The sequence below is a fragment of the Gymnogyps californianus genome, chromosome 7 (assembly GCF_018139145.2).
Source record: "Gymnogyps californianus isolate 813 chromosome 7, ASM1813914v2, whole genome shotgun sequence".
In the NCBI taxonomy this organism is placed as follows: domain Eukaryota; kingdom Metazoa; phylum Chordata; class Aves; order Accipitriformes; family Cathartidae; genus Gymnogyps; species Gymnogyps californianus.
Window position 1 is genome coordinate 13,229,078 of NC_059477.1, and position 27,216 is coordinate 13,256,293.

General features: G+C 42.1%; 1 protein-coding gene across 5 annotated transcripts in view; it reads left to right on the plus strand.

Annotated features, from left to right (window-relative positions):
• Positions 1-27,216, plus strand: part of SPATS2L (spermatogenesis associated serine rich 2 like) — a 124,326-nt gene that overhangs the window by 18,744 nt on the left and 78,366 nt on the right. For 2 of the 5 annotated variants that reach the window (XM_050900317.1, XM_050900316.1), the window contains exon 1: positions 17,950-18,013. The exons of 1 other annotated variant lie outside the window; for it this stretch is intronic. The gene's annotated coding sequence lies outside the window, so the exon portion shown is untranslated. 2 more of the 5 variants (XM_050900320.1, XM_050900318.1) reach the window with 2 other exon arrangements.

Sequence of the window (27,216 nt, forward strand, 5' to 3'; positions counted from 1 at the left end):
TATTCACTTGTCACGTTATTATTTCTATACTGTTTTCCACTAGCACACATGGGGCCCATATTTTCTTATGTTACCAGCAAAATCTGTTCTGCTTAGCCTGGCTTTCTTCGTACATGTGGTAGCTCTTCACAGGTTCTTCAAAACTATTCATTTAGGGCCAGCAGAAAAAGTTACTAGCCCTCTTTGTTTTATTCAGTCCCCCAAAAGTCTTTTAAATCTCTCTTTTATGATTGCTTATCTATCCAGTATCTCCAAATGATCTCTGTTAAGACAGACATCTGCCCCTGTCTTGGCAGATCATGGACTTGCAGGCACAGGGAACATGCTCACTCTATGAGCATGACAACTCTATGCCAGTTGTCAAAATCGTTATGAGATTCTGGGGCAATGCAGCATCCCCATTACAGTTTACTACCAGACAAGGTGTGTCTGGTTTTTAATCAAATTGCCTTCTATAATGTCTGGCTCTAGACTTTGTGCCACTGCATGTTTGCATAGGCTCTGTATTTTTCTTGGGGCGTTTGTGAGCAACTTACTTTTGCCTTTACTGTCATATTTCCCCATGACTGGAACCCACTTAATTCCTTCAATTTCTCAATGTCTTTATTAAAATCGACAGCCCACATCCATCGTCCTCTTTGCACAGCAGTTCTTTCAGGTTACTGGTTTGAGCAGCTGGATACCAATTTCACTCCCTAATTCACAGTGCTAAGGAGCCTTTGTAATCCTTATTTGCCTGTGGGAACAACCTCAACCTTGCATTGACCCACTCATACCTATTACTCTGCCAAGTTCTCCTTGCCCAGCTTCAGATGTTCCTTGTGGCCCTGGAATAGGTGGCTGATTCCTTCTCCTCAGGTCAGTTACAATCTCCCCTACAGCTTTTCTGCCTTTCTTTTTGTATCTTTAGGTTAAAAACACTTATTATGTTCTGTTTTCACATAGAGTGAAATTAGTCATACAATTTGCCCCCTTTATCTCATTAGCTGAAAGATATTACAAATACTTGTCGGATCTGCGGAAAGGAAATCTTTTGATCTCTTCTCCTTTCCTTGGCATCCGTGGCTCAGAATTTTTGAGCTACTCCCTAGACTTCTCTTGGAGAAAACATTTAAGTTTGTTCCAAATTTCGTCACCTTTACAAGAAAATGAAACATTCAGGTAACTTTAAAATGTTTAAAATTCAAAACTGCTAGTGATATTATGCATGAGTTTTGTATATTGTCTTAAATGTGAAAGGTGCATTACAGAATAGACATCAATAAAGTTCCTACGTCAAATGTAATTGGAAAAAATACCACAGGACAAGACAAAGATCGTTGTGGAGGGATTGTAAATCTTTTGGCAGTGATGAGACTGTTGACTGACAAGTTAATATAAACATATTAAACTGTAACGTATTCTTTTTTGATTGATTTAATGTTGTGGTGCTGTTCATACATGTACTTTTTTGGGTATATATAAAGTAGGTCACCAGTTTTTGTGAGAACTGCACAAAGAACCTGAGCCTGGGGAAGCTGGGATAATAATGAAAGCTAAGAAAATACAGCTTATGAGATAAAGTGAGGGAAAGGGACTTTTTAGTCTAAAAAAAGAAAAGGCTAAGTGAAGATAAAAATGAAAATATAAAAATTGTTCTAAGAAAAACAGTGATAAGTTGTCCCGCCACCGGATGTGGGGCAATTAGTTTAATTTACAGCAAGGAAAACAGAAGTTTGATATAAGGAAAGATTTTCTGACTATACAGGCTTTAAAATGCTGGAGTATCCAAAGAGGCTGAGGAACTTCCCTCAGCAATGTTGAACAGACACCTGCCAGGATAGACTAGGTCTGTTCTGGGAGTCCCTTCTGCCTCCCATCTCTTTTCTTATACTAATATGACTTTTAATGCTACAGTATAGGCAAGATTATTCCCATTTTTGCTCTCACAGAAACCTGATTCTTAATATTGTTAATGTTCAAGTAATAACAACAGTATAAAACTTCTGGTTTTCTAATTTTCCTAATTTTTTTCTAATTTTTTGGATGCTTAGCTTAGGGATGGGTTTTTTTCCCCCCGATTCAGTTGAGTTTTTCCTGAAATGGGTGTTACGGTTCACTCTCACAATTTTATTTTGATTTTTGCAATATATTATATTTTTCTACAAGTTCCAGCTCCTTGGCAGCATATGATCAGGTGAAATGTTGCTTCTGATTTTTCTAAACTAGTAAAAAAATTTATTGATCATGGGAGTGTTTGAATCGCAGCAAAGACTCAAAAAACCTAAAAGGTAAACAAATTATTTTTGAAAGATATTACGGTTTGAAGACAATCTCATGCTTGTGGGTATGCCTGGATCACAATTTTTGAGGTAGACAGTGCTGAGCCTGTCTAGACTGTGCTCAGTTATTTTAATGTATTTTCCCAGTGTTTCAGATAGGACAGCTGACTGGCATTTACATGATTTCTTGCTTCAGTTCCTATGCAGCAAACAGGAAACGTATCTTCTTTGTGCAAATGGCAAAAGTGCCAGCTTTTGTTAAAGCAAAAGAAAAGATTGTCAGGACAAGGATTTTTTGGTCTCTCAAACCAGACTTCTGGTCTCTCAAAGACCAGACTTCTTTTGGTCTCTCAACCCTGCATTCCAAGAAACAATGCAAGAGATAATTATTCAATAGTTATTATATATTTAGTGTGTTCAGGAATTGGGGATAAAATTCTCCCTTACTGAAGTCAATTGCCTTCAAAGGGGTTAGATTCGATGTAAGAAGCTGGGTTATTTCCTTTCTTAGGATTGAACAGAAAGTAAGTTTTCCTCGTGAGCTTCATTTACCTTAGGCTGAAATATTATAATGCTTGCATACAATCTTGTTAAAGTTCTTTTGAAGTTTGCAGAAGTAGAAAGAATAAGATCTCCAGAGTCTGGCCCAGTGGTTCTCCAGAATATACCTTTGAGTAAAGACGCCTTTTGTAAACACTGAGAACATAACACAGTTTAGGCTTGCCTTCTTTCAAACTCTGGCAGCCTCAGAGCAAAATCAGCCAAGACTAAGAAAATGTCCTCCTCCTCCCAGTGTCTCTCAAACTTTAATGTTTCAGTTTTGCAAGGGGCTTAGGAGCCTGGCCTTGATCCAGACAATTATTTGGACTTTGGGAGTTGTCACCCATATAAAGTGACACACTCAGGTGCTGTTCAGCATTTCCCTTGTTCAAACCCTGAAAGATTAAGATCTTGATCCTGATAATTTCCACCATGCCAGAAGAAAGGTGCCCAAGCTGCACATTTCTGGAAACTGGGAAAGTTTAGTGGAGAAGCCGCACTGCGCACTTTCTCTTATCACACTCTTTCCTAAGCATCAGTTACTGACTGTGACTCTGAGAGATGAGACACTGAGGTCAGACCTGTGATCTGACCCTGTACCACTGATGTTAAGAAGTTCAAGTGCTCTTTTCTGGCTGAAATGTCACTTCCTCAGCTGACAGGAGGTGGGTCTCTTCATCTTTAAATTCTAGCAAGGAGCATGCTTTACTTTACCAAGCAAATAATATCTGAAAACCATGAGACTGACAAATATGCCCTTAGTCCTGGTGTTGCAAACTGCCAGGTTGCCAGGGCACAGAAGGTGAAATCCTGGTGGCACTAATGGCAGTGGGCCCATTAGTTTTTCTGTATTATTTTCATGGGACCAAGTGTTTTAGATGATAGGTGCAAAATGTTACTGCCCTGCTTTTCTCTTAACTCTTCTATTCCAAATAACAAGTGGGAAACAAATACTTTAATAAAACATATTTTGTAAGAGATGTGAAATACTAAGAGAACTACTCTTATCAGCATGAAGAAATCTCCCACTGCTCTGAACCACTCGCAAGTATATTTAATGTCAGTACCATATGTCTGATATGATGGAAAAAGATCTTGATGTCTGAAAAAACCAGTTGCTGGTTGTCCTGGTTTCAGCTGGGATAGAGTTAATTTTCTTCTCAGTACCTGGTACAGTGCTGTGTTTTGGATTTAGTGTGAGAATAATGGTGATAACACACTGATGTTTTAGTTGTTGCTAAGTAGCGCTTATCCTAAGCCAAGGATTTTTCAGTTTCCCATGCTCTGCCAGCAAGCAGGTGTGCAAGAAGCTGGGAGGGAGCAGAGCCGGGGCAGCTGACCTGAACTAGCCAAAGGGATATTCCATACCATGGAACGTCATGCTCAGTATATAAATGGGGCAGGGGAGTTGGCTGGGAGGGGCGGATCGCTGCTGGGGCATTGGTCAGCGGGTGGTGAGCAATTGCATTGTGCATCACTTGTCTTTTCTTGGGTTTTATTTATCTTTGTTTTTGTTATATTCCTTTTCATTACAATTATTATTATTATTTTATTATTATTCTTCTTAGTTAGTAGCCTATTTTATTTTACTTTAGTTATTAAACTGTTCTTATGTCAACCCACAAGTTTTACCTTATTTTTTTTCCCCTCCTCCCCATCCCACTGGGAGGCGGGAGGGGGAAGCGACTGCGTGGTGCTTAGTAGCTGGCTGGGGTTAAACCACAACACTGGTTTATGCAGAGTTAATATTCTTAGGATATGTGTTTTTCCAGACCTCGTTTCTGGAGTGATCATTCTAATTATTGTTAAATACAAACAGTCAGAAACTGGGAATAAATATAACTGTAATGAAAGATTGTTTCAAGAACCCTCATAGAAACTTCTCAGTTCATTCAACTATCAGATGAGCAGGTTGGCTAGCAATAAATCACACTTTTTAAGTGACGGTTGAATATCTTTTATTTGGAATGATATTTAATCAGGCAAGAGTAAAAGATGTCAGAGAACATTACATTTAATTGATACATCAAATGATTAATAATGGCTGAAATTTGGAGGTCCTTACTGGGGTTTTGATTCAGTGCTCTACTTTAATGGAAGTTTGCCTGAATAAACATTAAGTAACAACTGATTCTGAACCTCAAAATGTGACCCAGTAATACTTACCATTTATGTTGTGCTCTAAACTTTCAGAGCTCTTCTGTGGGTCAAATCTTAAACACAAAGGGGCTATTGAAGTGAGCATGATTTGGTCAATTAACCTGTTAAATCTTTGCGTGCAAGGCAATCAGAGGCCCACTGTGGTTTTGGAGAGGGGTTACTCAGATCCAGCAATTACAATATGTTGAGAATCCCATAGAGGTTGTATCCAACTAGGGGCCTTGTCGGACCCCTGCTCCTCATGGAATAATAAATCACATGGTACTTTTTCAGTTGGAAAAACGTATTAACATGTCTGCTGCTCCAGCTGGAGAGAATAAAATCATAATGGTTTATGATAAATTGCATATATTTCTTGTATCCATACCATTTGTGAAATACTTTTTCCCCTCAAGTTGAAACCACAATGACACGTAGAAAGGGTTCTTTATAATGCACCATCCATGCAGATTGGAGGAATATTAAGGACTAATTAAAAGCGTAAGTCACCGAAGTTGATTAGAATGCAAACTAGGCCTAATTTCATGCAGGAGCCATTAAAGGCAGCCAAGGTTGTAGTAGAGAGACAAAAAGGCTGAAGACCTGCTATATTTAGATGAAAAAAAATGTACACTAAAGCCAAGAATCCCACAGATGGGAGATGAAGGGTCAAAGTGACAAAGGCAATAGGAAGCAGAAACCAAAGCGGGGAATATTGTTGCTGGATTTCAATCACATTGAAGGCTTCTCTGAGGTGACTTACCAGAGCAAGCTAAGCAGGGTTTGGTCAGAGTCTTGCTGCATGTCGGATTGATCCTGCTTTCATGGAGGCAAAAGTGCCAGATTTTGCTTTTGCATAGACAGTCCACAAACGTAGTTCTCTCACAGCCTGTCTAGTAGGCAAGATAGAGGCAAAGTGCTAGCCGTGGCCCCAGGCAAAATCAATTTTGCGTGATGGTGGCATTCTTACTGCCCACCTGCGAAGGCCGTTTCCAGTTAGTTTGAATTGTCCACCACGCTGATTCTTTCTCCCGATGCTCCCACCCTGAATATAGCCTGTGACTGTAGCTGCTGGAGGCTAGTTCCTGTGAAAGCACTAGGGTTAGGGCAGTGATGGGGAAATCACTCACATTGCTCACTATGGACCTGGACTGATGTTGACTGGGAAGAGAACTAAGTTTTTCTGCCCATACCAGGTGAAGAGATGTGTAGACGCACCTTTTGTTTAAATTGTGAGCAGCAGGCCTAAATATTTCTCCTTCAAAAATCAGCATGACATGATTGGGTTTGTTTTTAATAACCCGTTTGATATCATTCCTGTGTTGTGGTTATTAGCAATTACCATGCTGCTTTTCCCTTCATCCAAAGCTTTCTACACGCTGATAGCAGCTTCACATATTAATTCCTAGCACCATCCCTGCAGCCAGCTGTGTCGTCACAATTGCTCAGCCATTCGACTCACTGTGGCTATTGGTTTGATGGATTACAATCAGGATTTTGATCTCAGAGCAGCTTTGCAATAGCAATGAATGCTGAGCATGACAAATGATATCTTCCTGAACCCACATTTGGCTAACTGCCAGCATTTCATCTTACTTGACCGCTGTGTAGCTTTCTATCTTGTTAATCACAACGCTTCGATAAGGGGATTGTAGCCAGTTGTTGGTATCCCTGGAACAAGTACCAGAACTGCATTTTACTGTACCTTTAAGTTTTATCTTAGATTTTATTCTAAATCTGGTATCTTCTCCCTTCATAGAGCCATTTTAGAAGAAATATGTATAGGCTTGTCTTTTCTTCATCACTTTGTTGTTTGGGGCTTTGCTCTTGGAAATGCAGCTGTTTCTTTACATAATTTAGTTAAAATTAACAACTGCTTCCTAGCCTGTTTCATTACAGCTCAATACTTCTGGGACTTAAGGTTTGATATTGCACGTAGTCAAGTTTGCAGTCCTTAATTTACAGCTGTTACAGAAACACAAATACACAGCAGGCATTTGGTGAGGTCCTTTTCATTATCCATTTATGTATATAGTAGACACAGACCTTTTATTTCTCATGGGGAAGATAAAACTTTGGGAATTCTGACACAGATTTAAGTGCTAGCCAATCTACAAAGTCCCGGAGATCTCATAGGTGGCAAGGGTGAACCCTTTAAATACTGAAGCAAGATCTATACAGTAGAAGATAACAACGAAGTTCTCCCATTGTTCTCTGTGGACATTACCCATCATTTTGAGAGCTCTGTTAGGCATGCCTCCTCTTCTTCAACTTTCTGTTTTTAACAAAAGAATAGATTATGTGGATTTGATTGGCAAAGTTGCCAGACTTCCTCAGGTAAGTGCAAACTTATTCGCCATTTAGAAAGTTATTTGCACTTCTGCTTGATATTTACAGTCTAATTTCATGAGGTGTAGGAGACAGAAGAGAGTGCTTTGAAAACCAGCTCAGCAGCTACAGCGTTTATTTGTTCACGTGGTATATTCTCTTCTGTGGCTCTTGAAGATCTTTTTGACAAGTGAAGTTCACAAAGATGGTACATTATTTTTTTCTGTAGTTAATTCAGACTTTTCAATTGTGGAGCTATACCATTCAGCTCGTGGTTTGTAGGGATCAAGGTGAAGTTTCTGAACTGTGCCTGCAAAACAATGTCAGCTGTTACTGTAACACTTATTACTGCTGCAGCTAATAAGTGTTGGATGTGGCATGGGAGCTGTGGGAATGGTGGGGGTCTGCACATAAATTTTCCGCTATTTTTTTCAACACTAAGTATCCAGTTTAGAGTTCAAGTGGAGTCATTTTTGCAACCATAAACAATGATGAATACTGAAAAGGAGCTTTTTTTAACATAAAAAACCTGTTCTACTTCAAAGGGTTTATTTAAAGCTGGGAATCAAATGGCATAACTGTTGCAGCCTGCAGCTTTGCTCTGTCTCCTTTCTTGCTTTCTTTCTCTGTCTTTCTCTATCTGCCTCTGTTCCTATGGGGAAATTAACTCTTACTTTGCTGTAGACAAAACACAGCTTATATAATGTTTGGGACTAATGGGGGGAACAGCTAAGTACTTTGTTATTTTGTGGTCAATTCGGCAGGGTAAATGCGGATGACATGACAAGTTTTACAAGAGGGAACAGGTTGTTGGTAACTGTGTCCTCCAAGACCTACATGAGCAAACTACACTGTTTGGTGAAGACGACCATCTGGATCTTTCATGATGTTCACACACACACACTGAACCTCTTCTCCAGGAAAGTAAGACCTGCTGCGTTCTGCTTCCTCTGCATCCTCTCTGTCTTCTCATCCTACCCTTCCAGTTGTTTTCTAGCCTGTTTGTGCCAGAGTTCTGTTTCACTGAGCCTTGCTCTCCTGACTTCTCTACCTCCTCCTAATTGTTTCTACCCAGGAATGGTGGGAGAACTTGTATCAGTAGTTTTACTCATGCAGCTTTGGTGAATGGGACTGTTGGAGGAATTTTTTTATGTGAGAGGGACTCCTTAATTACTTGATCTGTGTAGAGCCAGATAAAGAGACTGAACCAGCTAGGAAGCAGTCATACTCCTTATGTTATTTGTCCGTAGCATTCTCTGCCTCTGCTCTTTATTCTTTAGGCATGGACTGTGTGTAAAGTGTCAGAGTAAATCAGAAAATGCAATTCTGATGCCCTAGCAGCCTCCTCCTGCACCAGTTGTCATGTTAATATTTATAATCTATTGGATATGCAGATCAGAAGTATAATGATGGCTGCCATGTTACATGTTCTTGACTACTCCTTTGGTGCACTCCACTTACTGTTTTACACACTTTCCTGATGAACCTACTGTCATTTCGCTGCACCATGCTCTTGTCAGACATACATGTCCTGCATGCAGCAGCAACATGCTGATCCCTGCGCTTGTCTGTGAACAGCAAAAGAAGATGCAGGTAGTTTTTTGGCACATTTTACCCCAGCAAATGCTTGTTCTGAGTTTTGTTGGATTCTTTTTATGCATGTTGTACTGCAAACAGCATAATCAGCCTCTTAATGTTCAGTTAGCCTTATGAAAGGACAGCCTTTTGTTCCACCTTTCCTTTTCATTAAATTTCGTATCAGATTGAGCTTTTAGGACACAATGCAATATCTGGCCTCAAACATTAGTTTCTGTTAAGATTCTGAATTTGGAAGTCAACTGGCAGTTCTGCTGAGGGAGGAATGGGGCAGAACAAAATGGTCTTTGCCTTGCTGTCATGGTAATGGCAGTGAAGTGCTGATAAGTAGCAATATGCATCTGTGTGAGTTAACTCCTTACATATCCTTCAGGGAGAAGTGCTCTGGCATAGAATAATGATATCTTTCTCATGAAATTTTGAAGCCAGCCTGAGGATTTTAATTAATAAAGAATGATATTCTTGTATAATAAAATAAGCCACAAATGGGACGCTCATTACATTCTAGAAGATTTGGGGACCATGACTACAGAACTATTGTCTGAACTCTGTTACACACAGTAGGGCACTTGTACAAAGGCTGACCCCAAAGTTGGGGTTTTTTTTATGGTGTGTGTGTATATATATGTGTCTCTTTTTCAGATTTGTCTTCTGTTCTTTTAATGTCAGCTCTGTCTTCTCTTAGCCCGTGAGCCATCCTCTCCGGTCTTTGAAAGTAGCAAGCTGTGTTTGTGCATTAAATCAAGTAATTTCACCTAGACAGATTTTGTTCTTGTTTTAGCCAGAGTGCTGGTTTAAGCAGATTTAATTTTAGGGTAACTTTCAACAGCTTCTATAAGGTAGGGTCCTGCTAGAGGGCTGCATTCTGTCCTTGGTTCTCAAACAGCCTTCCTGTGCAGCCATGGGTGAGGCACTTTCTGAGCTGGAACTCTCTCCCTGTTAAATAGAGGTGCTGCTTTCCTAGTGCACAGAGGCATGGGGATACTTTCCTTTTGCTTTTGAGGAATTTGAAGTCTCCCATGTTGAGCTTCACTTGAGTCTCTTCAGAGACAAACCAAATCTGTGCTTGACATCATTCCAAATTAAACCTTAAGTTACCTTGGTAATTTCTGAATCACACTGCTGGCATATTTTCTGTTATGATCATTGTACTTCTAAAGCACACTGCTGATTGATCAAACCTTGTTACCCCTTGTTTTTTTGATACCTTTTAGTTTCTTCTGTCATTGTTATCTATTTTTTACTACTTTCCTTTAATTCCCTGCGTGCTGTGTAACAAGACTAAAGCTGTAATCCTTGCATTTATTGTTTTTTCCAACTTGATTATATGTTTCTGTCTGTTGGCCAACCCTTTTTTCAAATAGTCAGACATGTCACTGTATCAACAAAAATAACCTCAACTGGCAAATTCCTGACTCCAGTAGTTAAATCATAATTTAAATGTGCCACTACCATTATTTACATTACTTCCCAGATAAGTTTCATGTTGCATTCCAGATTTTGAAACAACACTCCAAAGCACTGAATATTTTTGCTCTTCTCTTTTTCCTTCTGGCTAGGATTATCTTGTGCAGATGACTTTTTTTGATGTGAAGGAGACCAGAGTAATGTCCATATGCAAAGCCAGCCCTCGAGTGTAGTCCCTAGTTTGCATCATTCCCTATTACACACACTCGTTCATTACACCAATGTAAGTGTCAGTTAAACTCCCATACATCTCCAAATGGCCATGGAATACTTTGCTATCAGATTCAGTGTTTAAGGGAAATTGTCTTGATTTGTGTAACTAGTAAATGATACGGTGCTTTTTACCTCAAGACTATTGTTTGAACTGAGCCTGGCTTACTAGTAGCAGAAAGTAAATTGCCATCTATAAACTCATCCAGCCCCTGTGGAAAAAACTTCAAACTGTTGTAAATTACTCTTGTTAGCAGAAAGGAGAAGAGGGCAAGGGCTGAAGTAGCATTTTGTACACCGCCTAGGACAGAACTCTTATGTAGAAATTGGAATTGCCACACTTTTTGTGGAACTTTTTTTTTTTGTCCAGTGGTGTGGGAGAAAGGTTGTAAATAGTTTCTACTATAGATCATCTTGCACTGCAAAACTTGGAAGCACATCTACATCTTTTAGATGTCAAGTTTTTTCATCTGCGTCTGTCCTTAGCTCCCACATGAGATTAATCAGGCACTAGGACTGAATCCACTTTAGAGAAGTGGGACAAGATTTAGTAAATAAATAAAAGAATTAATTAAAAAGTCATGGTGCACATATTAAAGATTCTCACAGAGTTGCAGCATTTGTATACCATATCATCAAAGCTGGAGTAGTTTGCTCACTGGACTATGACACAGTACTGAGTTTGCATGTTTCAGAGTTGCAGTGATGCGAAAGAGAAGGGCTTTTTCACTAAATTTTGTTCAGTCAGTGTGTTTGCTTTACCATCAACACTCTGCGTCGGCTGTACATCTTGTAAAGCCGAAAGGGCAGAAGTGACCTCTGTGTCAAAAGAGCCAGCTCTCACAGCACCTCACTTATTTGTGTCTCGAAAGACCGGGCTGTTGGTTATAAAATGGAGACTGTCATGTTCAAAAGCTCTCATTTAGCTTATGAACCCTCAGATTTTCTGCTCACAGTATTGAGTCCAGACAGAGGACAGCAACCTACTAGTGCTACCAGCTAATGGATGTTCCCTGTTCTTTTGTTGCTGGAGTTTTGGGGGTGGACCAAGCCCTTTGGGAACACAAAGCAGTAAGCTGCTGGAGTCAGATAGTGGCAGAGTACCTCTGGGTTACTGAGGGTAGTTTTCCTTACAGGCAAGTGCTGCAGCAAAGTAACACAAGTAACACTGTGACTGTTTAGGTCATCTCTGCACTGGGGTTTTTCACAGTCTAATTTCAGGCACCTAACTGGTGATTATGGGGCTGAAGGCTCCTGTAGAGTCAGTGGGACACCTATAGCTTCCCTGACAACCTAAGCACCGAGGCTGCTGACTTAGGCACCCATGTTGGATGCCTAAAGCTAAACAGTGAGACTAGCCTCTTTAGCCCAGGGTCTAGTCCAACCACAGAGCAAAAGTCTACCACTGCTGCTAACTAAAGGAGGTACCTCTTCAGCTGTTTCTTTAGTGCTGAGCACATACCAGCACCCTGAATGCATGGTGGAAGTCATCAAAAGACAAGCGTTAACACAGCTTCAACATCCTGGAACTGCAAGCCATTATCAGAAACTCTTCCAGCCAACCACAGCCTTTTTGGGGGTTGGCCGGTGTCACTGAGAGCTGTCTGTGTATCTTTCCCCTCCTTTTTGGATGCCCCCCCAGGAGCAGGAAGGCTGTGGTCTCAAACAATCCCATGTATAAGTATAGAATATTTTTTCTTCCTATGCCTTTCCACCTATTGACGAATTAAGAGCTTGTGCAAAAAGAAACACCTAAGATGGGAGGACCAAAGATATCAAGCCTCATCTGTTCACACACTCTTGCTACAGCCCAGAGTCTGCTGCTGTGCAGAGTGCCCCTCTCTGGAGTCCTGGGAACCGCAGTGAGGAAGACGATGAGATTGCTCACCCTGTATGTTGCTCAAGCAAGAATAGGTGCCAAAGTCAGATTCTGAATCCCAGGACCTGATATATCATGGTGTATTGTTAGCCGTGTTTGTTTTGGGGGCTCTTGGTAATTTTTCTTCTAGGTTTTTGTCTCTCTATTTAATTATCCTTTTCATTACTGATTTCCTGACTTAATCTGAATGTGCATAAATCTCCACCATAGATTTATCATCTCTATAGAAAGCGCTTTCAGAGTGGTTGTGCAGCTTCCCAGAAAAGGGACGCTGTTGGAAAATGAAGCTTTCAGATTCAACAATAAGCCTACTATTATGCTGATTTTTGCCAAGCTTTCCCTCACTTCTTTCCCATTTACTACAAGAGTGAGCTCAAGGCTTCTTTTTGTTTGTTTTCAAACTGTAGTCATTCTTAAGTGTTTACCACCCTGTTCAAGTCCACTCACTCTGAAACTTTAGACACCACAAGATACTGCTGCATTGCTTCTGGAATCAGAAAATGCTTAGGTTCTTTTTTCAACTGCATGTTTCTGTTAGGTTTTAACCGTCCTGTTTGCCAATCTTTAAAAAAGTAAAAATAAAAATCTTTCTTAGCATATTGTACTTCGACTGTCACAGTCATTTGAGGACACTATTTTTGACGAAATGTGAGATCTCAGAGCAGCAGTTGAAATTCGATATAAATAATCTCATTGCAAACCAGATTTTTGTTTATAAAGTATATAGTCTGTGTGCTTGTAACCATTTAATCAAATTCAGGCCTTGTCTGGGCAAACATAATGGCCGTTAACTTATGTGTGGGTTGTGAATTATCCTTTCTGAATTTGACCTGTAGCTCTGAGAGCCAAAAAAGCTGTCTTCCTTGATTTTTTTTGCTTGGGATCACACATGCAAATGCAGGGGCTTTTCTACTTCTAAAAATTTTCTGAATGTTGAATACAACTTTCTGCTGATAACATGTAGAAACCCAGCCTCTCTAGGTTTTTGGTCCATTGTGACTGACTGTCAGAATTTTTTATAGTTATCATGAATCTCCTTTTTCTTCTTTCCATGTTGATACTCTATATAATGCTCTTTATGACTCCACACAGGTCCCTTGAAAGGACCTTCTGTCTTGTCTTTGCGTGGCAGCTTTCTCCTAAGCCGAGCATGTAAACATCTACCTCCTGAAGACACATCCCTGTTAATCACTTCTGGTGCCTCTCTTTGAACTTCTTTCCTTTAACGTTGCAGTTTTTAATTGCAGTTAACAAAAGCCGAGATCAAATGTTATTATCAGCCCTTCTCCTGGCATAAAAGACCCGTGTTATGTTTATGCCCCAGATTAGCAACTGCTGTACAACATGAGCTACGTAATTTGCTGTTTTCCGTATCTTCACCCTCAGATCTGTTGCCAGACCACTGTGACTGTACCATTTTATTTCCAAATTTCTGTGTTGAATCAATTTCCCCCCGTTGCGAGCCAGAAACAGTCTTGTGCCAGGGGAATTTCAACTGATTTATTTTGTTGCCAATTAACAAACTTTTAATCACTGATTCTGGTATTGAAACCAATAAACAAATACATACTTAGAGACAAACAAATACATACTTAGAGAGACACACCTCAGCTCCCCTCCAGATGCCTGTCCTCCCTGCTCCGTGGTCTCCAGTCCTGTCGCTGCACATGGCACCCAGTCCCTTTGGTGAGGCAACGGGCCTCACCAAATAGCAGGAGGTGAGGCTTTGTAGCTAGTGCATTGGGCAGGACTCAGAAGACCTGTGCCTCATTTCTGCAGCTGGGAAGTTCTCTGCACCATTTCTTTCTGTGCTGCTGTCTCTTATCTGTAAGCCAGGAAAAATGGCAGTGACCTGCTTCGGGTAGTAGTGTGAAACTGATTGCCGTGGTGTTACTGATGTATCTGAAGCTGTGGAGTCTGGCAATCTTGTGGGAGCCGTAGGTGTCTGAAGAAGCAAGGAGACAGAACAATTACACAGGGATGTATTTTATTGCCTTTGCATTCACTTGGTTCCTGTTCCATCCCTAGCCCCAATAGTAATCAAGTGGCACAAGATACAAACCCATTTCGTGTGTGGCGGTGTGTTCTTCCCCTTCAGAAACAATGAATTTATAAAGGCCATGTTGTGACATCCCTCTGGATTACTGCAGTGCATTATCTGATGTTAGAATATGACATGTTAGTTTTCAAGGTCCTTTTCATGACAGGTCACCAGCTGCCGGAGCTTCAATATCAACTGGATCTCAGTTAAAAAAATCTTTAAAGAAAAGGGGGACAGTATTTTTAGCCCAGGTCATTTCAGTGGTCTGGTGTGCGGGAAAGTTTCACAAACTGAGTAGAATAACAGATTACAGTGCCAGGATGGAGACAGGGAGGTTGCAAGAGAGCAAGGTATCATTAAGGCACCTTTACTGCCAAAGTTACTACATTGTACAGTTACACCTGGAGTATCTCATCATCTTTGTCATATACACTGAGGTTTGGAAATTCCTTTCTTCTTTTGCAGATGGGCAGCTGAGGCCGAGAGAAATTAAATGAGTTGTCTGTGATCACATCAGAAATATGACCACGGTTGTATAGGAAATATTGTGAACTGAGGATTTAATGCAAAATCCAAAGTCAGTGCTCTGACCAGGGCTTGTCACTTCTAATATAGCCCAAAGATTCCAGCTGGGACGTTTAATTGTTGTTGATTATCATTTTACCTTTATCAATTAATAACCTCTACAGAGGAACCGAACACTGCAACATGTGTTGACCATAAGGTTCATACTGCTATTTGGCATTAGCAGCAGATGAGAACTAAACTCTGGGCAGCTGGTGTCCTCTTTTTGAAAATGTAGGCTCAGCATACAGCCAAATATACTGCAAGTCAATGCAGATTTGCACATTTGCTGCAAAAATTAAAAAGCTGGTGGAGTAATGCTAAAACTCCTTCAACACTGATGTAGAATCTGTGGCACCTTGTCTGGAGATCAGCTTCTAGATATTGGCCCTTTATTCCCTAGAAAAAAGTTGGCAGATGTTGCCTCAGTCTCTGTATGAAGGGCTCCTGTTTCCTGAAGATTTGTTTGAGGCAGCCATTCATGATCCTCACTGCAGAATATTCATGATCCCTTCTATGTTCCCATTCCGGCCTCTACTTTCAGTTGCTGTGGATGGCACAATTTCCTTGTGCCAGCATTTGCATGCACCTGCAGGCTTCCCAAAGCTGTTATTTCTTCTCTATTTGTTTACAACTCAGCCTAGTACTTAGTGTTTTCCTCACTTGTGTTTAGTACCCAGACAACTCATCCTCAAACCTGCCCAAACACACCATTTCTCACCAACAGTGGTGGATGGGAAAAAAAAAAAGCAATTCATTTCAGTGTACACAGGGTACAAAAACTTTATTGGAAAATACATAAAAAGTAGACCACTCAATTTTTGTTTAACTTTTTAAAGTAAATTTACAGTTTATCTTAAATAATTAACTTTCTTTAAGTCACTACTTTTTAAAAAGTCAAAAGTAAAGATATGGAATGAAGTTGCAGCTGAGGTTTTTCTTCCCACTACACTGTCACACAAAAACCTAAGCTATTTCTGGCTGTTCTTATTTTTAGATTGTTCTTCATATACCGTCTACCGTCATTGAAGTTAATGAGAAAATAAAAGGAGTGACCTTTGGCTGAGCACATACAGTTTATGCATGAGCTAAACAGCAGGATCCTTTTTCATTCTTCTTTTTCCCACATTCTCTTTCTCCCTGCTCTCCCTCATCCAAATATAATTTGTAAAGCCTTTAGAGCCTTTCATCCGATGTGTTTCCACTGTGTTCCTTTAGATGAGTCTCAGGTCCATGATTCACATCTATTCTCTTGTGCTGAAAGGTCAGCGGCACCCTTGCTTTATGAATATAATGCACCATTCTCTTGAACTTCAGAATCGTTTCCAAAACTCCCAGGCAAAATTCATACAGCTCAGGGTGCAGATAAATGTCAGCGATACTATAAAGAGCACTCTGAGAACACAAATACAAGCCTGGACATTCAAAGTTACGTTGTTTAAAATAAACCAGCATTTACTGAAGGTCTGAATAGTTTTGAAGACAGGATTCCAAATGAAACGTTAATTCTGAATCTGTGGCCTCACCATAACGTTGAGTATCTAATTCATGCCCAGCTTTCTGCAGCAGGTGGACGAGTCCATTGAACAGATAGATACTCATTCCATGAAGCCACTGCAACTGAATAGAGTAGAAACTGCCCAGCAAGGTTTGCTTGGGCACCGCCATCACAGAGAACCGCGTGCTATCACACCGAGGTGGTTCTCTGCCAGCCCGCCTGCCTGCCACGAGGAAACGCTGCCAGGTCTGCCTGGTTTGGAGGGTGGGTTGGATACGTACTTATTATAAGTCTCACCTTGAATTATTTTCCGTGCTGCAGTTTGGGAATCCTTGGTTGAAAATAATAAGGATCAAGTGCTGCCTCCAAACTGTGTTTGAAGGTGTAAGAAGTTAGTTTTCCGGCTGAGGGTAGGGAGTTTGAGTAGAGGTGTGTTATGACCAAGGGAGTCTCCTTTGCGTTGGCAGGAAGAGAGGTATGCAACGATTTTGAGAGGAAATGCTATGATTTTTCAGTACTTGTGGCTCACATTGCTAGCAGAAATGAGAAGTGTTTGGGTTAAGGGAAATGCTGATGATAGTGTAAGACACCGATACTGATAGTAAATCCAATTACAGTTGTTTATGGAAAATTTGGTCTGATTTTTTTAGTGCCAAGTGTGCGGTTGTACCTCCACATTCTAGTGTTTAAATTTAAGTGGATAGTTATTTATTGCTCCTTTAGCTTTGGGTTAACAACCCTCACTATGTATTTTCTTTGGAGCTTTTAGGTGGTATTTTAAAACATTGATTACTGAAAAACTTGCGGTAAGTTTTTATATTCTGGTTGTTTGCCACGAGTATTCACAGATAGGAAGACTCACGTGCTAGCAATGATTTATGTTGCCTGTTTCCTTTTGCTTAGTGAGAAGTTCTTGAACAGGTTTTTCACGAGGACTCAGGCATTTATTTGTACGTGGCAAGAGGGGCACGCATAAATTATGAACCCGCTGCAGAAGTACATCACGGGAACCCGGGGGGCTGCTCTCCGTCCCACATAACTCTTCCCGGCCGGCACCCAGGAAGCACACGGCACGCGCTGTGGCTGTCGGAGCCGGCATCGAGCAGCTCACCAACCCCGCTGCCGAGCGTCCCGGCAGAGCGCCCGCCCCCCGGGCCCGTACCCTCGCCCCGTACCCTCGCCCCCGGCCCGCCGCCGCTCTCCGCCCCCCTGCCCCGCGCCCTCACCCGCGCAGCGCCCCGCCGCCGTTCCCTGCGGGCCGGGGGAGCGCGCCGCCGCCGTTGCTGTGGGCGGGGGCCGTTGCGGCCGTTACTGAGGCGGGCCCGGGGCGGCGCGCGCGTGCAGGGGAGGGGCGCGAGGCGTGTCCCCGCGAGCGGGCGGCGGTGCCACAGCCGCGACCCACTACCGGCCGCCGCGCCCCGCGGGTCCGCAGCCTCCTCCCCGGCCTCCGCCGCGGCGGCCCGGCCTTGCTGCGGCCCGACGGCTACCAGGTAAGGCGCCGCCCTGCCCTACCCTCCCCTACGGCGGCACCTGCGCGGGGCGGCGGGCCCGCGAGGGGCGGGGGAGGCCCCGCCGGGAGTTTCCTGCCGAGGGGTGCCGGGGAGCGAGGACGGTTACTGTGGTGCCGCGCGGCGCCCCGCCCGCCGCTCTAACGCTTCGGGTCCCGGCGCCGAGACCCTCCGCTGCGGGCGGAGGCAGGCGGGGCCCCTCCTGGCGGCACGGGGACCGCTGCCGGGCCCGGCCCCGGGCCCTCGGACCGCGCCCGGCGTGCGCTGGGACCGGCTCTGCGGCTCGCCCTCTCCCGCCGCTCCGCCAGCCCCCAGGCGCCGCCGGAGCCGAAACTGGGCTGTGCTGGGCTGTGCTGTTCAAGGCTATTCAGTAACAGCTTTGGTCATAAATGATTAACTGCGCACCTGGGGAATAGGGAGCCGGGTCTTTCCGAGCGCAGCCGTTTATCCCCGGCTGTCTTCGCGGCCAGACGCGCTGAGCCAGCGGTACGTTTGTTCCTGAAATGCTCTTACGTTTTTGCATGGGCTGTGAAACGCTGCTGCGAGTGCTGACATACCACAAGGTAGGGGCGAAGGTTGCTGTGCCCTAGCTACTGTTTCTGCACAAATCCACCCGTTTGAGGATTTGTTTTATCTGCACCAAGGCAAAAGACTGCTAAGGTGATAAGGTTTTGGGGTTTTGTTTTGTTTTGCTTTTTTTAACGTTCGTTGTCTGTTTCTACTGTGCGTTAAAAATTTAATCATTAGGTGTGGAATTCGTTGATAAGCAGTAGTAGCTGGCAGTATTCTTTTATTCTCTATCAGAATGCAATGCTTCCTTTGTTGAGCTGAAAATGAATAGTGTAAGCTTCTTCCCCACCCTCAGCCTCATCATCCTGAGATGAGAATCACTTGTACTACCAGATTTATTTTCTTTAGGAGAGCTAAGAGGCACCACAGAAAATCCATCTGTTTCATTCCAGGTCACATTCCCCTGGATTGATTTGGTTGATTCCAGCTTGAAAATGTGCTTCAAGGCAACTAAGGATCTTCTGTGGGAATTCTTTTCTGTTAACTTTTAAATTTGAATTACCAGTGTATGTGTAAAGCATCTTTCTTCGGTTTCTTTGAGCTCCTGATGCAGTCATAAAACATTTTCCAAAATGTGATGGTTCAAGGAAGGTAAACTAAAAACTTTCTAAACAGAAAGTGGAAAAGACTGCTGCATGTAGAATGTCAAGGTTAACTAGGAACATATTTGCACTGGCCATGAAAGAAATCCTGGGTGGTAACCTGTTGAATGCCGCTAACTAGAGTCTTCAAGCTGCTGTGAGCAGGACACTGCGCCCTTGCCACAATCGTTTCCGTGAACGCAGTCAGACCATGTAAATGCAGAATGATTTCCAGGTCAGAACAGGTTGATGAATTTTGTGAGGCGCCATCACAACCTGCTGGAGCTGAACACTGCTGCTAGGCTGTGATTGTTCTCTCACTAATTGTGTTATGGGAGTTGAAGGAGTTTGGCCCTTTATGAGAACAGTAGGATCTGTTAAATGTAATGAGACACCAATCAAGATAAGGCTTGTACTGTGTCAGATGCTGTATAAACATGTAAGGAGGTAAGGTCACAACTCTGGGAAATTTACTGTATAAGAAAGTGTTATGATTAAGATGAAGTAAATTAAGTATCCTTCAAAATGTTCTCAGGGTTATCCTTAAGTGAGGGGTCTGTTTCCACAGTCCTTATGCCCAGGCAGATGCCTGAGAAGGAACACGTGCTTGAGAGTTACTGTTTTGTCTGACATACAGTAATGAGCCTAAAAATTGAACACAGGCATCTCCAAGTACTTTCTGCATTGAGGGAGGTTTGGTTCTGAATCTAGATCAGTTATTCTTATCTAGTCCTTCTTGCTCAAAGAAATGGAAATGAGGCTATGTTGGGACACCTTTCCGCCATTTCCCAAATTTTAAGTAAATACCTGTCCAGAACCGAAATCGGTTCGGGCCTATTTTTAAGAGAAAGCACAACAAGATTCCGATGGCCTGCAATATGTTTTATATTTTCCTTGAGTTTTCTTTTAGCAATGGTGGAAGTACCAAAACTGTGCCTGTCAGCAGTTGTAGGCAACCTGTATTTGGTATTAATTCCCCTAGGCTGTTATATTTGTGTTCCTTTTCACACACACGCATTGCCTCTGTTGTCATTCTAGAGACTGTATTTCCTAGTACGTTTTCAGGGCCCATGTCTTAGAGGTCTTTGGACACTGTTAAGTAATGCTAGTCATGCAGCATAAAAAAAAATCCTCAGTCATTTTCTCAAAACAATCTGGTGTGCTGCTTTACACATCTAAAGGAAAGGTCAAACTCCACTTTTCACTGTGCACCGGAGGATAAAAGTAAAGCTGCGTAACGATTTGGAGCAGAAGACCCAAGGGCAATGAGGCTTTGCACAAAGATCAAGGGAAGAAAAATAACTTATAGTTAACTGTTAATTGTAGTTAACTTATAGTTAATATTAAGGATTTTATTGTCCATGTTACTCTGGGGAAATATGACTCCATACCTATGGCTGGTGCTATTGTCTTCTCCATCCTCCACGTTTTTCTGCACTGTCCCAATCCTTCAGTTTCTCTCTTCTTCCTCCTGCCTTTTCTTCCCTCCTCCGATGCTTCACCAGCTTTCTCACAGTTTTCTCCTTTGTGTGCAAAAATGAACAGTAGTGAAATAGTTAACTTTGATAGCAAAGTGCCTTTATTTTAGACTGGGCACCTTCCCCTGCTAATAGTTGTTTGAAAGCAACACTCCATAGCGTTATTATATCAAAGAATTTGGTCCTGAACTTCAGAGATTAGCAGGGGGCTGTGCAGTTCACATCTCTTTGCCCTGTTTGTTTCTGAGCACCTCGAGCTTCAAGAAGACGGTGCAGCGTTGTTTTGCCTCTACTTTCCATTTGCAAGATTCTCTTTACAGTCCTGAGGACTATAAGCGTATGTTTTACAGAGTGTGAGATGATGGGGTATGTAGTTACCTTGGGGGTATATTTGGCATGGCAGGACTTTTACTTCCGATATATATCTGAAAGTGTCATCGTGGGTGATTCCCGCAGCAAAGATTTTGGTCCTGCTAGTACTGTCTTGTAACATGCCAAAGACCAGCTTCTTGCCTGATGTAATTTGATAGGGTGGTCAGAAGAGCTAAATCCAATTGGCACCTTGACCAATGGTGTGTGCAAAATATATTGCTTGATTTCAGGAGGGGTTGTGGGAGCACAAGGAATATAAATTCTGGGATGTGGCAAGAAGCTGGAGGGTGAAAACTGACGTTTTTTGACTGTTTAGTTTCACAGTACGTGGATGGAACAGATGGATGAAGAGGGCAAGTCTGACAGCTGTGACTTTTGTTTCTGAATGGAAGTGCAGTAATTCCCTAGTTTTGGATATGGATTAGAAGAAATCTGGTTTTGCTTATTAGCCCCCACTGTATTTCCTGCTGAAAGTTTGTCTATGTGAAGCTTGTTCAGAAACTCTGTAATGAAGTCATGTGTGCAAATCCCGTTTTGGGGGTGTGTGCATTTGCGTGTAAAACCCGAGACCTGAAAATGTGATTGGGGTGAGTGGAGAAGTAAAACATTTCTTACTTCTGAGAAGTCGTCAGCAGATGTAATCAACCCTTTTTTGTGAGAGACTTCAGAAACAGACTTCAAAATTAGAGTCAAATGCTAGTTTCTCAATATAAAAAATGTCTCCTTGTTGAATAGGCCACCATATACTTTATGGGTGATGGCAAATTTGCTCAATTACTAAAGTGATTATTAAGCAACAGTGACAATGCTTTCACTTATTATCCCAATGCAATTATACTTTTACTAGATCTTGTACCAAAAAAGCTTCTGATCATTTTCTGTTTAGACAAGGCAAATAGTGCTGCAGACCCTAATTAGGGTTTTGGAATAAAGTCAAAAGTCTGTATGTGTTTTAAATTTCTCTCTTGAAACAACAATAATATAGAATGCCTGCCCATCTTTTTGTAATACAAAAGAGACTAATCTAAAAATATGCTCTGCATATACATAGTAGGAAAGGGTCGTGGCATAACATTTTCAAAGCCTGTTCTTTTCTTGGTTTGCTCTTAACTGAAGCTATACAGTTTCTTCAAAAACCATGAGTTACAAATGAATCTGCAATACTTTGTGACTCCTTGTCCTTTTCCTTCAGACAAAAGGCCCTTTCAATCCATTGTGGAACAGTCACCGATTTTCATGTGGTCATTCAAGAAAAGGATAGTGATTGGCCTTCATAATAGGCCTTTCAGTACTCACTCTAGTGGTTTGCTGACTGAAAAAAATGCCTATGGCTGTGTACTGTGTCCAGTGTTTAAATTACTGATGAATCTAATCTCCCAAGTGTTGAAAAGGTAAGAGTTCAAATGGCAAAGCAGCCTCACCTGTTTGTGAATACCAGTGTGCTCCTGCTCAGAGTTGGGGACAGTTTTTGGCCTGTGTTAACGGGTACACTTTTATTTGATGTTCATAGACTGAAGGTCTGTTCTATTTCTTTTTTTTTAAAAGTGGTAACTTAAACCTGGTGTTTCTGTGAACTGTGCTTCTAAGAGGGCTGATTCTGTTTTATGTTTTGAGTGGCGTTAAGCAATGTTATCTGTTTGTGCTGTGCATGGCCAAGTGGACTGTGAGTATGATTTCTTGGGAGGTGACTATCCTCGAAAGTTGTGGGTGTGTTTTGAGTTAGCATTAAAGAAGCTGCTACCACTGTTGTGTTGACAGTGCAGTCTCACTGAGTTGTTATCCTTCTGTGCTGGTAAGGCCAACTTGCCTGGCAGCATTTCAAAATAAACACCCCACATTCAGGGCAGGTAGGCTGGTGTCCCAACCTTAAGCAAAATCCATGTAAGGATTTATGGTGTTTGGCTGAATCTTACCTGGAACAGCACCAAAAGATAGTGTTTGTGCTATGAGACATTTTTGAATGATGGTAGCTCTTCAGGATCCTGGTTGATTTTGTTAGAAACCTGTGCAGAGCTTGCCCTAAAGATTCAGCACTGGAGTGTCCGCCTGAGTGCTTTCTGTGGCACATGGCTTTTATTGCTGCTGAAGACTGATGCATGCTGACAGCTAATGGGGTGGCAGATCAGAACTTGAGGCTTTCTTACCGGTACTTTAGGTACAACTGCCAAGAAAGAGTATTTGGGCTCCAGATAACTCTAAGCTTAAGCTTGTTTCAGACTGAATTACTTTGTTAGTAGTACATAAAAACAGCTTTCAGTATGTACTGTCCTACACGCATCCAGTTTGCGACTTCCACTTCTGCACTACACTTAAACTATCCACTTTTAGTATTCAAATTACAGTGCTGTGTATGGTTCTCTGTGTAAAATTAAATGCAATAAAAGCCTTGCACGTGCAGTCTGGGTGTGGTGGTACTTCTGAGTGGGAATGTATTCAGAGACTGTGGTTTATGCTAGCAGTGGAAAAACCTACAAATCCCAAAATGTCATCACTGTGGGACTTCTCCTTTCTGTGTTGATGGAGGGAATAACTATCTTGTGCAGTAATACTAGCCTGTGCAGAATTTGATTTAGTGATCTTTAGGATCACTCAGTCTGAATGAAATGTTGCCTTTTTTTGTAATTCTGTTTTCCAATAATAACTTCGTGCTGGCTAGAAATTATTTTGAGTTGGCTGGTTTGTTAAGCTGCTGGCATGAAGTTGTGCTTTGGTGTTAGGATGAGAGCTTGTGCTCCTTGCTCTGGAGTTGATGAAGAGAGGGATGGTGTGGAGATAGACTGCTTGCACAGCACTCAGGTGGAGAGAGGCTTCCCCATCTGTTCGTGCAGCTCCTGAGGTTTCCCATGTACTGCAGCCACTTTGTTACTAGAGTGAAAGAAGGAAACCTACTTCTCGTTAAAATCCTCAAAGAACTTGAGGGTTTCTTCTTCCACAATAGCCAAATTACGTTGTGTACAGACACAGTAGAAGCCAGAAAGGATTGGATGATTCATCTGGCCAGCAGAGAGGCAGCCGGGTCTGAAACATAAGGAAAGAACAGCGGAAAGGAGTCAAAAGATCAGGTGTACTATCAGATGCACAGAGCTGTAGCATGGGTAGGGCAAGAGGTGTATCTGCCAATGGTGCCCTGAAGAGGTCTGCAGTGTGAGGCAAATACAGATGAACTAGAGCAGCTGCTGTGTAAGAAGAGTGCCCAGAGACTTGAAGAGAGCAGAAGATGGTGGTTGGAAGGAGCCCTGGTGAGGGAGGAAGGTCGGGGAAGATCCCAGGGCCTGGAAGGAGCTCTGGCAGTCAGAAGGCACCAGGTTTTTGACCACGATACTCAAGTGGGAATGGAAGCTCATGAGGTGAGGATGAAAGGGGGGAATTACAGGAATATCTTTTCTGTGTGATGCTACTAGAAGATCAGGGCCTCCCTGGCCCTGATGGTGTTTTCCTCAGGTTTAGGCATTTGGTTAAGGATCTGCTGGAAACGATGGGCTTGCAGCAGTCATATGTTACTGATGTAGAGCCAGATTCTCTTGGGGCTTATGCTCACTGAAATCCACAAGTACAGAGTTTGGCCCATTATCATTGCTTCCTTGTCACTCAATAAAAACAGTTCTCCCTTTATTATCTGTTGCTAAAACCACACACCTGTCTGTAATATCCATGCTCTTGTGCCTCGTTGATCTATGTATGCTGATTCTTTACTGAATTGCTGGTGAATTAGAAGGTTTTGCAGAAGGCTAGAGAACATGGTTGGCATCGAGTTGATTGTGATATCTGCACTGACTTTTTTTAATGTGGTAATTATTTTTTTTATCCTAAAAGAAGTAAAATAAATATCCAAACAGTGATGTGTTGGGGAAACGTTGAGCTGAGCAGACAATCAGTTTTACATCAGAAGTCTGACTCTCTAGTGTTTATCTTTGTGTGAAAGGGGACTATGGAAAATGTTGTAATTTTTCTGGCACATGCTGAAGACAGGAAATCCTCAACGTTGGTGGAGCTGCGCTGTTGTGATGCTGGTGTAAAATCAGTATCTTGCCTTATGATCTTTTCAATATTTATATTAAATTCTCCTTTTTTGTTGTGTAGTTATTTTTTACACTGTTTACTGGGCTTTTTGATACAAGATGGTTCTGTTAGGTCTGCATCACAGAATGGCATGTAACCTTACCATTTTTTCCTATTGTGAGGGACACAGGCCCTTCACATGTCTGAAATAGGTGCAGTCTAGGTCCTCTGCAGCTTAGTTTCTGGGGAAGGGATATTTCAAACTAAGGTCCTGTCAGAGCTGTATGTGTATTGGAAGTTTTGCAGCATTTTTGATGTGAGGAGGAGTTTGGTTCTATGTCCTTAACCAAGAATACGGCATGAGAGACATCTGTGGAGCAGGCTGCAGCAGTGTGCTGCCTTTCACTCCGCTAGTCCTATGTTTATGTAGTGCTCAGTCCTGAAACTTCTCATAGTTCTGTGAGAGGGTTCACAGTCCACAGAGTGTTTTGGGATGAAGGGTGCTCTATAATGTGAAGTGTTGTATTTTATTTTGTAGTAAAGAGAGTAAGCCTACAAAACCAAGGAAGTTCTGAACAAGAGCAGGCATTTGGCAGTCTGGAAAGTCACTCTGCTATTGCCTAATCTGCCAACAGATGGTTATGTATGTATCGTCCATTGCACTACCATCACTTGACAAAGAATGATGGGTTGCCTTTTTCTACGCTAACGGGATGAGTTGAGGTTTCCACGTTAGCATTTTAACACGATTCCCTTCTCTTAAGTTACACTGTATCCAACCCTGATTATTTTGCACATTACCCTATAGATGAGGAAAGGTTGGAAACTTCTAATTGCCTTCCTGGTGTTGGATTTTCAGAAATGTTGAGTGCAGAAAGTTTTAATTGGAATTGTGTGCAGTCAGGTCCTCTGAAAATCAGGCTATAGGTGAATGGTAGTACCTTCCAAGGCGTTTTAATGAGAATTGCCAAAGAGCAAAACCAGATTTATTAAGCTATAACAAGGGGCTTGTTAAATGGAAGAGGGATCATCTTGCAGTTGCAAGGTCTATTAAACTGCAAAAAGGTTAGTCATTACCATTGTTGCATCATATTAAAGGAATGAAGCAATGTAAATGCAATCGTTAATTCAACTGAATAGCACACCTTTAAACTATCATTCACTATTTTAAGTGAATAATACCTTCTTTCTTTTGGAGAGCTGCTTAGCCTGATATTGAAGATTCCTTTTCTGTAAATTAAAAAAGAAAAACCTCAAGATGGCTGTTACTTATGACAAAAAATAGACATTTTGTATCATGGTATAGTGCGCATTCTGGGCTGAACTCAGCCTACCAGGCTCTGCATCCTCACTGAGCTGCCTGTGAAGTCAAAGCCCAGCTCTTCAGAAGTGGTTTAATAGAGGGAAATGGTCAAACAGCATGATAGCGAGGGCTGTTTTTCTGCAGTGCCAAAAGACCTGGGCAAGGACAACTCATTTTGAAATCTTGGGCTGTAAGGTAGAAGTGTGATGAAGGTGGGTCACCACACGTGTATGGGAGCAAGGCTCTTGCAGAGCTGCATTCCTCCTGCAGGCCTTATGGCAGGCACGGGGAACCGCTGGAACTGGTGCCAGCTGGCAGCTGGGGTGGTTTGGGCTGACTGTTGCTGAGTGTGCTGGTTTTGTTGGATTTTGTGTTTAAACAAATTTGGTACCAGACTCCATAAAAGGCTTTGCCTTTTGCTAGTTTAGGGCTTTTCTGGGAGGGATCTCAGGGGCTGTTATGCGCTACATTTTTGGACATTTTCAGATTGCAGTACTGGACACAGAAAAGAGCTTTGGGAAGGAATCTGCTGTTAATTGAAATGGAAAATATAGGGATACACAGGCTCTTGAACAGCAGATGGACTCCTTAAGAGACAGGCCATAAATTATTAACCCTCTGTGTTAATACAAATGTAGAAAGGTACCTGTTCATGGATGAAAGTTTAAAAAAAACCAAAACGCCTCCTCCCCAGAAAAAACAACAAAAAACCACACACACACACAAAAAGTATACAAATAAACTGTGTGTAGTTAAAAGAAACATCCAAAGAGCAGTCAGATGGTGATGGTGGGATGGGAATATATCAGCCACTCATATTCAGCACGATCTGAACTCTCACTCTATGTGAGATTTTCAGCACACATGATACAAGGAAGTCTA